This window comes from Carettochelys insculpta, chromosome 14, assembly GCF_033958435.1.
Source record: "Carettochelys insculpta isolate YL-2023 chromosome 14, ASM3395843v1, whole genome shotgun sequence".
NCBI lineage: Eukaryota > Metazoa > Chordata > Testudines > Carettochelyidae > Carettochelys > Carettochelys insculpta.
The window spans coordinates 18,041,629-18,051,975 of NC_134150.1; positions in this window are offsets into that span (position 1 = coordinate 18,041,629).

The window sequence follows — 10,347 nt, forward strand, 5'->3', positions numbered from 1 at the left end:
CTGACCTTTTTGATGATATCACAACCATGCCCCAGTCTCAGTTCTACACAGCTGGGACTCCATCATTTAAACACATGGAGAAAATCTCTACACCAATTATACACAATGGGGGAAAATTAACAGCTTGGTCAATGCTAATATTCCCTAGATAGGAAAGCAGTTGTTGGGGGGAGAAACAGAGGGAGGCCTTGACAGAGAACAAAATGAGATTCAGTTGCTCCCTCCTCAAAGGGCCAGTCTTCTTTCTTCGTGGCAGTTTATCAATGGGCTTAGGCAGCATGGGGGTCTGACTGTTCCAAGCACATAGCAGAAACAGACTCTTATTTGCATTTAGGTACTTTGATTTAAAACAAACAAAACTGCTGAAATCTAAATTGCTTTGTCCTGTTGCCTCCGTCTTAAGGTGGCACAGTGGCAGTTCGTGCCCAGTATGCAACGCTGGCCCAATAACACACCGAGAGTGGAAGAAGAATCTTTATTTGGCATGCCAAGTAAGGCGCAGGGGGATCTCTCCTCAAAGCCTGCGCACCTTGCAACAAGAAGTGAGCAATACTTATACCTCTCTCCTCCTTTGTTCATCCCCACTCCCAACAAACCAGGGGAGAGTTTCTCATACTCCCTTTATCTATTCCTCCAGCTCAAACTGAATTCCTACTGCTCATATGACATTCCGCTCTGGTAATTCCCTATTAATCAGGAGGTAAAGTACCAATAGATTATTAACAGAATGTAAGTTACAGGGAGGTAGAGTTATTCAGTCGTATAGAACATGAACAGGATTTCAGTAACAAAACAATGCTGAATTTCATGAGAAAATTAAGGAGGATTCACTAACAATGCTAAATACAATATTGAACCTCATGGGAACATTAGTAAGCATTCATTTACAAAACAATGTTTCTATGAGTACAGAATATAACAACGTTTCCCCTGCCAACAGTCCCACTAGGCAGTCGTTTAAAAAAACTGAGCTACACAGCTCACTAGAACATGTATAACAGAGACCACAGGCTGTGGATAAAGGAAAGTAGTCACATCAATAGGTCTTTTCCATCTCTAAGAAATTACAGTGTAATCACAGAAGTTAATGAGTGCTCTGCCAGACAGAAGGCATTATTTTTGTATGTAACCTATATCTATATTAGAGTGTGTCTGTCTGTGAGTCCATTTGTTGATGAACTCCTCCCTAAGGGCTAGGACCACCACATTTGTTACGCAGCTTCCTCTTACCCAAACTTAGAGCAAAGTCAGGATTTGCTGTGGCAGGAAAACAGGAAGTGCTGGGAATGGAACTGTTTTCCATAACATGGAAGGGAGGGGGCAGGGAGAGGAGGTATGTGAAAGGTGGGGGGAGGGGGGGCTTGCAGGGAGAAAAGGAATGCAACACTGAGAGTGGCCTCTGGAGGCAGCCACATCACCAAGACAGAAGCCAGCAGAATTGGGCTCTACCATTTTGCCTGCCATCAGTCTGGGTACGTAGACCCACCCCCCTTCCCAAGCCCGTTCCCCACTCCTTGGTCACTGGTGACTGGGGCGTGGGACTGGAGGACAGAAAGGACCCTGCTGGCTGGTGGGGAGGGTGAGGTGGGAAGAGAGAAAGTCTCTGTTGGACAGGGAGGTTGGAGGGAGAGAGAGCCCCTGCCAGCTTGCAGGGTGGTTTGCAGGAGAAAGAGAACACCTCTTTTCACTGTTCAGAGGAGGGAAAGAGAAAACCCCACCAGGTGGGGCAGGGGGGTTCACAGGGGGAAAAAGCCCCACCAGATGGGACCCCCCCCCGACACACACACCCTGAGTCCTTCCCCACCCCCAACCCTCACTCTTCAATGCCCTCAGCTTCCGGCCCTGTTCCCTCACATCTCCAAGGCCCTGCCCTGACTTCTGGGCAGTGGGCTGGCGGTGTGGGCATCAGCAGAAGGACCTGAGCAGTGCCAGGTAAGCCTTCTTGTGCAATATGAAATGTACACTACCAAAAAGTAGACACTGAAAGTTTATTTTAAAGCATTAGCTGCTATATAAATGACTGCTGATGAGAGGACTGTATCTGGTTCAAACAAGATTGGGAAAGTATAGACCAGTGCAAAATTACAGTAGTTTAGCAACTCTATATATGTAAAGTATCCAACACAGAGCAAAATGACTTTGTCACAATATAGAGCAGCTGTGCTGGACGAAAAATGATATTTTAAGAAAGTCATTATTTACAAAATATAATTGAATTAACATGAAGTGAAGCATCCTAAATAGCCATGATATAGTTAACTATGTTTCTTAGAGCTTGAAACAATAAAAGTCACTTTTTATTGATCACGTTAGTTAATTGTGTTGGGGTTTTTTTACCATGCCCATGTCAGTGAAAATGTAATTGACTGCCAGATGGTATTTTCACGTTAGGGAAGAGGTGAGCCAAAGAGGGGGGGCCCTCAGGGGAGTGTGAAATTTTATAAGGGGGACCATGATGGGCTGCTGGGTCTCAGGATCATCCTTTGCATTAAAAATTGTTGAAATACGTTATTGTTTTTATGTATGTGTATTCACATTTATTCACCAATCAATGAAGTTTTTACATTGCACATACTTATCTTCTTATATGTGTCAAACGTTTTTTGTTTGTTTGTTTATTTTTTATGAACAAAACCAAAATTTTCTTCAGTTTGGATTACAGTAGGCAGGTCAGGGGGCCCTGATGAAATGCATGGTCTGGAATGAAAAGCAGGGTCTGACATAAAAAGTTTGTTCACTCCTGAGTAAAAGGGAAGCAGCAAATAGTGAACAGATGGTATTGTATCTACCTTTAGTAATTTGAATGAAAAAATAGAGGTTTGTGATTTTTCCCCAGCAGTCTATTCTGACATGTTGATGTGGATGTGAAGTTTTAATTTTTAGGACACCAAGCACACATCTTTCAGTACAAGGACTCTCTAACAAAGCGTTCTATTCATCTGGAAGAGAATGTATTTTTCCTCCTGATGACCCAAAAGCCTTATCAATATAAATGACCCCCACAAGCTTGTTCAGAAGGATCTCAAGGCCAGTTCTGTAAAATGAAGCATCTATCTTAGTAAAAAAATGAAAACATGCAAGGTTTCCATATCATTTTCAATGAGGTTGTGATGTTAATTCCTATTCAACTCACTCCAAAGGAAAAATATAAGTGAAATAAATATTTTAACATTTATTGTAGGGCTTATTTATATAAAACAGCAAGAAGCTGAATTTAACCATCTCCTAAAGACCAGTATATTCAAATATTTACACCAGGGATTATGTAGCTATGCTGATGTAAATTCCCCCTATGGGCCAGTGGTGGGTGGGTGTGACTCTAGGAATCCCTTTAGTTAACACCTTATACACTACTGAAATGATAATTGTACAAAATATGCTTTGTGTGGCATGCTATGAAAGCTAATAATTCATGGGTTATTAATACGATAGTAAAATGAGCATCTTAACATGATACGTAAAGTTATGAATTGCCTCTGTATGATGTTACTATTTAAATCAAGACAGACCAGCTTAAGTAATGGTAATGAAGAGACCTGTCCAAGACAAAGGAATGTGGATTTACCTCACTGTACATACTAGCAGCAAATAGCACTATTGAGCTACATCAAATGGGGTTATCCTGTTTTTAAACTTGAAAGACAGAGTCTTGAAAGACAGAGTCTTGAAAGTCCAGCATCTGAAGAAGTGAGTTAACTCACGAAAGCTCATGCTCTAAACTTTTCTGTTAGTCTATAAGGTGCCACAGGACCCTTCGTTGCTCTAGAGAACTAACAGGGTTTCTGAACCCAAGAGAGACACAGGAGAGTGAATCCCCAGGAGTCCCTCCTAATTTGTAAGACACAGTCATCCCTAGAGACATAAAAGAGACTCCATCTTTATCCTTCACCCAGGGTCCTCTTTATACCTTTCCCTTGTGGAGGGAATTCCATCGTTCTTAGTGTAACAGTGTAATCCAAGATGGAGACTGTCACATGAGCAGGTCACCTCTCCAAGTCCTTATTAGGCATTCAGCTATTACCTGTCTGCTGGACTTCATGTTCCTTAGGTGTGGCTTGACACCTATTAAGTCAGCTAAGTACTGCTATCTCCTCACAATCCATACTCTCACAATAGGAGAGACACACCTTCTACTGAGGTCTTCACAGAGACAAACAATTGGAATACAAACATGTAGACACTCTTTATAACTTCAACTACAAAAATGATTCATACACAAAAATAGGATTTACCAATCCAGCAGGTTACAACATTAAAAATGATAGGTCACAAGCCACATCTCGTCCAAAGCATTTCTGAGTTATGCATATTTATATTCATAACCCTCCATAAAGCATGGCTGGGGGGCAGTGTTCATCACACTCTGTTTGGGACTTAACTAACTTGCATAGTTTTGTATAATCTGCAAATTTTTACCACCTCACTGTCTACCATTTTTTCCAGATTATTTACGAATATGTTGAATAGGGCTAGTCTCAGTCCAGACCCTTGGGGGACACACTCTGAAACTCTCTCAGTTTTGAACTGACCATTTATTCCTACCCCTTTTTCCCCTATATTTTAACCAATTACCAATCCATGAGAGGACCTTCCTTCTTATACCATGACAGCTAACTTTGCTTAAGAGCCTTTTGTGAGGGATCTTGTCAAAGACTTCCTGAAAATTTAAGTATGCTATATCTACTGGATCCCCTTTGTCCACATGCTTGCTGACCCCAATCAAAGATTTCTCAGAGATTGATCAGGCATGATTTCCCTTTACATAAAACAAAATAATAGGAAAAAAATCACTTCATTTTGCATGTGCATAAGACCCACCACATTATGCATCTAGACCCAGGAAAGCTCTACCAATTGTGTAATGAACAGTCTATTAAAAGACGGAATATGGAAGGGATATAGGATCTCTTATAAGCAAGGGGGAAATAAATTCTGGGCTTCACAGAGTTGAACGGGAACTATCTTTTTAAGAACAGCCTCACAATGAAATTCAGAAAACGACACTACAACTGGATGAAGGGATATGTGGATGAGAACTGTAAAACGCATTCACGAAGAAACTGCTCAAGAAGTGATACCATTTCGTGAAGAGATACAATCTGATAATATACTTTTGCCCTGTGGATGTGCATGAGTTGCATATTGGAATGGAAATCCTAAATCCATATTTAGGGGAGGGGAAAAAAGCCTATGTGAAGCTGCCAGAGTTGAGAGGTGAATTCTGGCAAACAGCTGATATGCCACTTGACAAAGGATAGCTGTCAATTTTGACTGACCTATTTCAATTTTAGGAAAGGAAGGTTTAACCATACTTTTCCACCCCTTGGGAAATCTTCTCTCCACTTTAGTTAACATATGAATGGCCACAGTGGGTCAGACCAAAGGTCCATCTACTCCAGCATCCTATTTTCCAGCAGAGGGCAATGCCCGATGTCCCTGAGGGGGTGAACAGAACAGGTAATCATTGAGGTTATGTCTACGCTAGAGAGTTTTGTCGACAAAACTGGAGTTTTCTTGACAAAATCCGGGGAGTGTCCAGATTCCTGAAATGCTCTGTCGACTGTAAATTGAGAGAACAGCACCTTGTTGACAGTCTTATCCCACTCCCCAAGAGGCATAAAGCCTCTGTCAACAGAAATCTGTTGACAGAAAGCCGGTCTGGATGTTCCAGGGGGCCCTCTGTCGACAGGGGGCCTTTTGGAACACCAGGCAGCCCTGTCTGCTCTGCGTCCAGTTGGTCATTTTGTTGCAAGACAGCTGGGCAGTCTGGCCTTTCTCTGTCAACAGAGCGAACTGCTCTCGTGAGCCACTTGGCAATTTGGCTGCAATCTGTCAACAGAACTTGTGTCAGAAGATATCTTCTGTCAAAAACTTCTGTTGACACATTGCTGTAATCTAGACATAGCCTGAGTGATCCCTGTGCTATCATCCATTTCCAGCCTCTGACAAGCAGAGCCTCTGACAAGCAGACACCATTCCTACCCAGCCTATCTAATACATATTGATGGAGCTACCCTCCATGAATTTATCTAGTTCTTTTTTGAATCCTGATAAAGTCCTGGTCTTCACAACATCATCTAGCAGGGAGTTCCATGGGTTCAACATGAGCTGTGTGAAGAACAACTGTCTTTTTTGTCTTAAACCTGGTACCTATTAATTTTATTTGATGACCTCTAGTTCTTATCATGTGTGAATAAATAATTTTTCCTTATTCACTTTCTCCATACCTGTCATGATTTTATACACCTCTATCATGTCCTCCCTTAGTTTTGTCTTTCCTAAGATGAAAAGTCCCAGTCTTTTAATCTCTCTTCATATACCACCTATTCCAAACTCTTAACATTTTGTTAAGGTGTGGGCATACCATAGATTTATATAGAGGCAATAAGATATTCTTTATTTTATTCTCTATCCCTTTTTGATGATTTCTAACATTGTTTGCTTTTTTGACTTCTGCAGTATACTGAATAGATGTTTTCAGAGAACTATCCACAGTGACTCCAAAATCTCTCCTTTGAGTGGTTACAGCTAAATTAGTTCCCATCCTTTTGCATGTGTAGTTGGAATTATTTTTTTCCAATGTAAGTTATTTTGCATTTATCAACATAAAAATTCATTTTCCATTTTTTGCCCAATCACCTAGTTTTATGAGATCCCTTTGAAGCTCTCCACAGTCTGTTTTGTTCTGATCTATCTTGAGCAGTTCAGTGTCATCTGCAAATTTAACCACTGCACTATTTACTCCAGATCATTTATAAATACGTTGAATGTGATTGGTCCCCGTATGGACTCTTTGGGACACCACTAGTTACCTCTCTCCATTATGAAAATTGACCATTTATTTCTACCCTTTGTTTCCTGTCTTTTACCCAGGTATCAGTCCATGAAAGGACCTTCTCTCTTATCCCTTGAAAGACCCTATGGTGAGGGACCTTGTCACAGTCTTTCTGGAAATTTAAGTACATTGCATCCACTGGATTCCCCTTGTCCACATGTTTGTTGACCTCCTCAAAGAACTCTAGCAGATTTGTAGATATGATTTCACTTTACAGAAAGGATCTTGTCTCTCCCTGACAAATTATCTTCATCTATGTGTCCGACATTTCTATTCTTTACTATAGTGTCAACTAATTTGCCCTGTGCTGAGGATAGTAATTGCCATGATCATCTTTAGAGCCCTCTTTAAATATGGCCATCACATTAGCTATCTTCCAGTTATTAAGTAGAGAAGATGATTTGAAGGATAGCTTACAAACCACAATTAATAGCTCTGGAATTTCACATTTGAGTTCTTTCAAAACTCCTTAGTGAATGCCATCTTGTCCTGGTGACTTGTTACTGTTAAGTTAAAAATTTGTGCCAAACCTCCTCTAATAACACCTCAATCTGGGACACTTCCTCAGATTTGTCACTTGAAAAGAATGGCTCAGGTTTGGGAATCTTTTTAACATCCTCAGCCTTATTGGTTGTTTAGCGGGCTTCCTAGTTCTGAAGTAGCTAGTGGCAAAATTCCCATATTTTCCTGAAAAGTTTATTAAGGTCTCAGGACCTCCTTCTTATTAAAAGAAAGCTACTTTGAAGTTTACTGAAAGATAGGAATTGGAGTTATTTTTTTCCCATCTGCTACCTACCATCTACAGCACAGAACAGAGGCTAAACCATCACTAATTAGTGATTCAACTACAGCATGCTGTTGTGTACTCTGACCCCATATTGCTGCTAACATTATCACTTCTGAAAGGGTGTCATTTTTCTTTATAACTTTTAGGTTTAATGTCTTTGTTTCATGCAATTTCCGAATAATGAAAGCAAATTCATGACAAACACCTTTACGAGTGTTTCTGTATAATTAGGTGATGGTGTCATTTGTAGTCTTTTCAGAAGACATTTGCTGCCTATACCTTTGGAGAGCAATTGGTATCAGTTTAAAACTCAGTGTTCAACCTTAAAATTCATTGGTGATAGCCACTAAGCTGGCGCATTAGCATTCTGCTTCTTGTTTTCTGTCTTACAGATATTTGGTACCATGGTGATACTGACACCATTACTTTATGAAATACTCCACTTGATCTGTCTAAAAGGGAGAAAGAAGATTTGGAAAGAGTGGCCATAGGTGTCCAACAGGCTGTCCAGGTTTCTTTCTATCTAGGGACCTCCCTGATCACTTATACAGCTTTGGCTCTTCATAGTCAGTCCACCAGCCTTGCTCAACAGCAGGAGCAACAATTTTCCTTTCATCAGCATGCAGAATTTGATATAGATTCTGCACTTTTGTCATACACACAAATGTTTTCTTGTCCTTACTGTGCCCATGTTCTACTCTGTACATATGTAGCTAGGCACAACTGGAGTTCCCATCTCACCAAGCTGAGTGTGGGATCAACTTCAATGCATCATATAGATGCAGCGCTAACGGACTTGGGACTGGATCTGAAATCAGTGGCAGGTTCACCATTTCCTTTCCTCACCGTGCCATGGCTCCTAGGAACAGGTTTTTGTCTATTAAACTAGATTGCAGTCTTCTACAACACTGAGTTCACCAACTTTATACTTAAGTGATGTGGTAATACAGAAATCAAATCACAGATAGTGACATACTTACGATTTTAAGATCGTTGTACAAAATAGTAACATCTGTTTATGTTTCACAGACACCTTACCAGCTATGCTAAAGTAGCATAATTAAAATCCTGTATCATAGAAATCCAAATACAACCATTACAATTTTATCATCCTATTTTCAAGTTAGATAGTTATTTTGAATTCCAAAAGCATCCAGTTTAAATCTGTTACAGCAAATGTTAGCGTTACAAACTGTAACTAGATATGATGAACCACCAGCTGCTGATTTGAGTAACTTCATCTATGCCATCTGCATGCAGTACAGTATTTTGCCACTTTGAATATTGTTTATCTATATTCTTACGCACAAGGCTTTTTGTGAATGTGTAAAATTTACACACGCTGGCAACTCTATTGAGTTATGTGACATTGGCAAATGCTGCATCACATGATGAACTGACTAACTGACATAACCCAGGACAGCACATTTTGCACTTTAAGGAAACTAGCATAGGCATTTATAATTCATTAAGACTTACCTCCTAAATTAGCCTGAATGCTGCACTGTTCTTAGTGGAATAACTGAAAAATAAGATCTGGATAAACTAAAACCCAAGCTGAGGCCCAATCCTATTGGAATTCAATGATCAAAGTCACATTGATTTCAAATAGACAGATGCTAGTGTCACTTAATATATTATGGGCAATGTTTCAAATACTATGGTGATGAGATTCAGTACAAGAACCTGTGAAGAACAGAATGGGATCAGGACATTAATTAATACCTAGGGTTATATCTGGCCAATTGAAATCATTGGGAGTTTTCCACTGACTACAGAGGAGTCAGGATATCACCCCAAATCTGTAGTAAGACTTTTTCTAAATTATCTACTTCCCAGGGATGTGGTGAGTTTTAATTAATTAAGTATCGGAGGGGTAGCCGTGTTAGTCTGGATCTGTAACAGCAAGGAAGGGTCCTGTGGCACCTTATAAACTACCAGAAAAGTTTTGAGCATGAGCTTTCGTGAGCACAGACTCACTTCATCAGATGCTGGTCTTGGAAATCTGCAGGGCCAGGTATAAATAAGCCAGAGCAAGGGTGGGGATAACAAGGTTAGCTCAGTCAGCAAGGGTGAGGCTTACTACCAGCAGTTGATCTGGAGGTGTGAACACCAAGGGAGGGGAAGCTGCTTCTGTATTTAGCCAGCCATTCGCAGTCTTTGTTTAAGCCAGAGCTGAGGGTGTCGAATTTGCAGAGGAATTGTAACTCAGAAATTTCTCTTTGGAGTCTGGTCCTGAAATTTCTTTGCTGTAGGATAGCTACTTTTAAGTCTGCTACTGTGTGGCCTGGGAGATTGAAGTGCTCTCCTACGGGTTTTTGTATATTGCCATTTCTGATATCTGATTTGTGTGCGTTTATTCTTTTACGTAGAGACTGTCCAGTTTGTCCGATGTATATAGCAGAGGGGCATTGCCGGCACATGATGGCATAAATTATATTGGTAGATGTGCAGCTGAATGAACCCACGCTGGTGTGGCTGATCTGGTTAAGTCCTGTAATGGTGTTGCTGGTGTAGATATGTGGGCAGAGCTGGCAGCGAGGTTTGCTGCATGGATGGGTCCCTGAGTTAGAGTGACTGTGGTCTGGTGTATAGTTGCTGGTTAGGATTTGCTTCAGGTTGGCAGGTTGTCTGTGGGCAAGGACTGGTCTGCCTCCCAAGGCCTGTGAAAGTGGGGGATCATTGTCCAGGATGGGTTGTAAATCCCTGATGATGCGCTGTAGAG